The sequence below is a fragment of the Vigna unguiculata genome, chromosome 6, assembly GCF_037176805.1.
Source record: "Vigna unguiculata cultivar grain cowpea cultivar isolate G323 ecotype 2 chromosome 6, ASM3717680v1, whole genome shotgun sequence".
Taxonomy (NCBI): Eukaryota; Viridiplantae; Streptophyta; class Magnoliopsida; order Fabales; family Fabaceae; genus Vigna; species Vigna unguiculata.
Window position 1 is genome coordinate 33,002,273 of NC_140797.1, and position 6,411 is coordinate 33,008,683.

Below are 6,411 nucleotides of genomic sequence, written 5' to 3' on the forward strand. Positions count from 1 at the left end.
TCCTTTTTCCCTCAACAGAAGCTCTGTTAGGGTTTGGACCTCCTTCATCTTCAAGCTAGCTCAACTCCGTTCTTACATCACGTAAGTTGGTTTTCAACCCGTATCCTCTCCCCTCTAGTCATATTTTTGAGATTTCAGTTAGGATTCACCGTAGTGGCTCGTCTTAAATCTATTCCACTATTTTTCCAACTCACTAAATTGTCCTAGGAGTTGTGGTGCTTCTCTACTCGTACCCAAAATTCCTCACAGTAGCTTTTTCCACGTAAGGGAAGTTAGGGTTTCGTGTTTAAATGTATTTTGCTTGTTTTTCAGCTATGTCTTGTGCTCTTGGTGATAGTATGGTATTTAAATTAATATGAACATGTACTGTGCTTTGCTTTGGTTAAATCTATGTGTTGGCTTGCGTGAACAGTGGAGGAGATATGATATTCTCGCCCAAGCGAGTGGGTCTCGCCTAAGCGAGAGTATCAAAAACCCTTCCAGGTGTTTGCGCAAGCTGTCGCTCAGGCGATGAGCTCCAATTTTGAGCGAGAAGCCATCTCACTCAGGCGAGGAGGTCTCGTCTAAGCGAGAAAACGCGAAAGCACCATTGTTTCACTTTTCGAGCTCTCGCCTGAGCGAAAAGAGCTCGCCTGAGCGAAAGGAGCTCACTTGAGTGAAAGAACCCTCTCGCCTGAGCGAGGCTTTCTAGCCTGAGCCAGAACTAGGCGAGAATGTGCTCAGGTGTTGTTTTCTTCTTTGTTCTTGGGTGATGGTCACATATTTGGTTGGATTACTATGTTAAAGCATGAATTGAGTGATTTTGCATGTATTAGATGGTTTATGGACTGGAATTGATGAGTTTGGTATGATCTTGGTATAAAACCTGATTGGATGGTTAGTTATAAATATGGGCATGGAATTGGTATGCATGACAACTTTATGCTTGGTGGGTGAGACATGATTTTGGTATGGTTTATGACGTAATTCCATGAATCTCTAGGTGAGATCTCATGGTGGTGCCTCATGGTCAGGACGTAATTCTACGAAGGTTTCGTGGTGGTGCCTCATGGTGAGGACGTAATTTTATGACCCTTGTTAGTGGGAGTTCATGGTGGTGCCTCATGGTTAGGACGTAATTCCACGAAGGTTTTGTGGTGGTGCCTCATTATATAATTTAGTAAGGATTCAAGTAAGGATTGCATCTTGAAACTCTAAAGAGTCAGCTAGTCTCACGTAGAGCGTACTAACTCAAGTGGTGAGAGTAGAAGGAGGCCCTAGTCTTTGGCAGGATAATAACCTTAGATGTTTGAAGGCTAACCTTGTGCGTGGTAGGGTGAAACTCATTGGCAATTGGCTCTGTAGAGCTGTAGAGACCACCACAAGTGCAAGCATCCAATGAATCCGACTGATTATATGTATCGGATAATTGAGTCTTAGAGTCTTGGTTGTTGGTCATCACATGCTTATTTATTTTATGTATCTTTGTCTTTAAAATTGTATGTAATCCTATGATAAAACATTTTTCCACTCTAGCTTACCTTTTCTGTTTGTTTGTATGTTCTATATGCGGTTTTCTCCTTTTGCGATGATCACCAATTTATTGATGCGAGCAGATGTGGAAACTCCTCGTGGTCATCAGGGTGATGGAAATTCTGCTATGTAGTTATTCTTGGGTTGGATTCCCTACTCCGAGTATTCTTGAAGGCTGAGGCCTATGTACTACCTTGTATTTTGGATACTGTTTAACTTTTATCTTGTTTTGTTAACGGATGTGAGAACTCCTTGTGGTCCTCAGGGTGATGGAAACTCCGTTGCGTAGCTTGTCTTGGGTCGGATCTTCTTATTTCTGAGTTCTCTTTTAGGATTGTAGCTCATGTATTGCCTTGCTCTTTGAGCACACATTTTGGATACTATTAAACTTCTTTTCCGTGTTGTTAATGGCATCGTGGTGTGCCTTGATTTCTTTCATAGTTTATTTTGGATAACTGTAAGGAGTGACATTTATACTCCATGACTTTGCTTTTTATATTATTCATCGTGATGTTTCATTTAATTAAGTTATTTATTAAATGGGACGTTACACACATTGTGATCAAAAGAGGACGAAAATTCCAGCATAGGAGTAAGTATTTTGGATATTCAAGAAATCGATAGATCTGACACGTCACCAATTTTTTCAAATACCCTCAGATAAACGAACAAGTTAAGGCAACCAATAAAGTAATTTTTGTTGAGCTCAAAATTTTCTTAAGAACAGCAAAAGGTAGATGGGCAAAAGAAATAGTAGAAGTTCTATAAGCATACAAGTGCACCCCCACAAAGTGGTAAGAGGGAGATTGACGTCTGTCGAAATTTCCTCGTAAGCATCATCATGAATATCATCTATCAACACCAACTTGTCATGGTAAACATCAAGCCTTTCATCACTAACAAGAAGTTGAATCAAAAGAGCAATCTAACAAAGAACCTTATTAAATTGATCCTCATGTTGAGCCAACAAACACCTCTTCAACTCATCAAGGTTCTTTGCAAGCTTTTCCCCAATGTTTTATTCTTCACTATGAGCTAAGGTCATGTTCGTCAAACTTTGCTCTAAACTACACATCTCGATTTTAAAATCTTTTTCCTTTTCCTCAACTTAAAGACATAGGTTTTTTATGAGTTATAGTCATCCATAAGCTTTGACCTCGACGCCTACGGTCCATGAGTTGGTCATTAAAAACTATTTTCTTTTGATATTTATTTCAAAAAATTCTTTAAGCTTTCAATCTCATACTTCGTGATTTCTATCTCAACCATCAAACCCTATTTTATTAACAATGAAGCTGGATGACGACCCACCTCCAATGTATGAGTTTCAATTCTATTGATTAATTAAAAAGAACGTTTATAACATCCCTACTTAGCAGTTATATTATATTATTATCTCAAAACACACACACATGTAAGTATAGTTACAACCTTCCTTGAATAAAACTTTCAAAATAAAAACTCATAAATTCATGAGAAGACAACTATATACAAATATACACATATACATCAAAATAAAAAAGACTATCTCATCTCAACCCTACCGAGTATTCCCAACCTGAAACATCATTTGCTTTTTTGTATTACACCATTATTGTAGTTGAAAACAACACAAACACATGATTTGGTAAGCTAGTGATTTATAAAATCTCATATGTTTGATTTTAATAATTTTTCATCACATATATTCACTCAAAGAATATCAATCGCAAAAATCATATATGACCTCTCACTCACATAAAGTCACATATCATAATAGAGCCAAGAGGGAAGGCCATTCGTCATCACCTTTCCCTTATTATCCACCAGAGCTTCTCAAGTATTACGGTCCTTTCAACTTTTCCAATTCCCAATACAATAACCACCAACACATTGTCTCCTTATAATTTAACATCCATAACTCTTCTCTTCCCAAGACTCTTCCCCCCGAAGCTCCTCGAGGCTGAAGGACTATAGTATCAAAACAATTGAAAAGATTATGAATGTTAGAAAAAGAAAAGATATGAAAATTTCCTTTCAAAAACTACCGATATAGCTTAAGGACCTAGTGTACTAAATGAATCTAGATGCCCGAACGACATTATCTAGAAACAATTAATTTAAACATGATTATCCTACTAATCAAACAATAAGAACTATAGACCTAGTTAATATAGGTACATTAAGGTAAAAATCAATTAAAATACTATAAATAGATACCATCTATGAGGTAGGCATTATTTATTACATTTTTTACACATTTTTTACATTTTGTTGACTTCAACGTCATATTTGTTCATTTTGAAATGTAATTTTTTTAACAATTATGAAATACAATAATTTTCTTATTTTATTAAAATATTTATAATATTTTTTTTATTTACACGTTAATTTATATATATATATATATATATATATATATATATATATATATATTAAGTTTAAAAGATATAAATAATAAGAATAATTAATATTATGTTAAACTTTCACTACGACCACAAAATAAATACCAAAATATTTTAAAATATGATATTGGATTAGTAGTATTATTATGAGGGATAATTAACCTTTGTTGTCCGACAGAGGGCCACGGCCCCAAATTTTTTAATTTTTAAATTAGATAATTTTTTTAATTTTTTTTATAAAATATAATATTTAGTATTAATAAATAATAAAATATAAAATTAAATATTATAAAGATTAACAAAATTTATTGAGAGATTTTTTTATATATTTTTTCTCAATTTTTGTGTGTTTTCTTTTGTTTCGAAAAAAAAAAATATAAAGTTAGACACAAATTTATTTTTTTTATTCTCATTTTTCATTTGTCCTCTTTCGTTTATTGAAGATAAAAAATACAATTCTCTCTTCGTATTAGTTTAATAGTTAGTATTTTTTATCTCATGAGTTTTTTTGTATTTTTTTAATGAATATATAAAGAAAAGTTATTATTATATGTTTTTTCATAACCATTTTTTAATTGTAACTTGGTTATCATAGATTCTTTTTAGTAATTATATATCCCAATTTTCTATTAGATCTTGATAAATTATGTTTTAGTCTTAATTTTTTTTTTCAAACAATGTACATTGATGAGAATAAAATAATATATTTTTTTAAAAGATAAAATAGAAGATACTCAGAAGATATAAACAAGACCAATATACTATTTCACGTATTTTCAAATATGATAATAAAAATTAAATTGTTGAAATTGATGAACAATTTCTCAAGATACAAAAGATTAGAGAGATGGAGATTTATATTAATTCTTTAGAATTTATTCAAAAAAATATTTTCAAATATAAGAATATCTAATAAAAATATAAGTTAGAAAAACTTATTTAAAATAGGTAAATAAAACTTTAAATCTACTATTTTTCAGAAGAAATGAAAAATTTAATACTAAATTATATAAACTTTTATTATATTTGTAACAATAATTAAATATATACATCTTAAATATAAATATATTATGTTCTTCAACTTAAATTTTTTAAGATCAGTCACTTATTATCATGATTCTCTTTACTCTTACTAACGAGGACATGTGCCTATTTTTTTACTATAATAAAAAATTACGTAGTTAAAGCTAACTATTAAAATAATAAAGTATTAAAATTATAAATAAGTGTTTACATAACTAATTATATTATTAATTTTACAATATAATTTTTCATTAATTATGTAATATGTTATGATATTAGAATATCATATCTCAAAATTAAAAAGATTAGTTTAATAAAACTGGATTCAAAATAACAATTGTTCTTGTTGGACCGAAATATCTCTGTAACTACACACGTGCACTTGCCGTCTCATTCTTCCAACTGGTATGTTTTTCATTGCTAGGCTGATCTAACCTTTTCCAGTGAAGTTGAGATGTCCTTAGTGGAAAAATCTGCAAATATACTCTTATGATCAAGTAAGAAAAACAGTTATCAATGAGAATATAGTAATATAATAAATCTAGTAACTATTTATAGTATAAGTATATGGACATGACTTTCTTCGACGGAAAATATTTAGGCTTATTTTATTTTAGAGTTTTGATTAATTTCCTTTAATTTACTATTGTTAATAGTGATGACATCAGGACAAATTTCGTTATCTCATATTTATTTTCGTAGAAAAAATTCATTTTTACCGCATATCAAAATTCAACTAGTATCAAATATTTGTCTCATTCTTATTTCCTCAAACACATACTCGTACCCATTTTTATACTACTTCAATATTAATTTTAATTAATTTTTATAAAATAATAAAAAATTACGGTAAAGGAAACATAATATTATCAAATATTCAATATTAGGAGGATGATTGTTTCTTCGGTATCAAATACTTTGAAATAAATTATAATTGTTTACATTTTAGATTAGAATACCAAATGAAATTTCATGAGAACTAAAATATTTATTAAATTTTCAAACATTAATGAAACCTAGTTGATAAAATTTAAAAATATTTTTAAAAAAATAAAAAAAAAAACAAATATTCAAATTAAAATATATTTTAAATGTTTGTTTACTTCAATTTTTTAAATTCTAATGAATCTTTTTTTTATACACTAATAAAAATTATAATACATCACTTGATCAAAATGATGCAAAAACAAATAATAAACATAATAATAAAATTTTAACATAGATCTTGTATCTTTTGAACTCCAATATATGTTGGATGATGATAAAAAAATATTCATGGACATTACATTAAATTTTTATACTATAGTAAATAAAAGTTATTTATACAATTATAGTGAAAAAAATTACAGTATGATTGATAATGAGTTAGAAAATAAAAAATAATTAGATAAAATATATCGAAATAGTATTCTACATGATGAAAATAAACAATAAATAAAATATTAAAAAATTAACAAATTAACAAATGTTTAGAAACAATTTGAGATGAAAA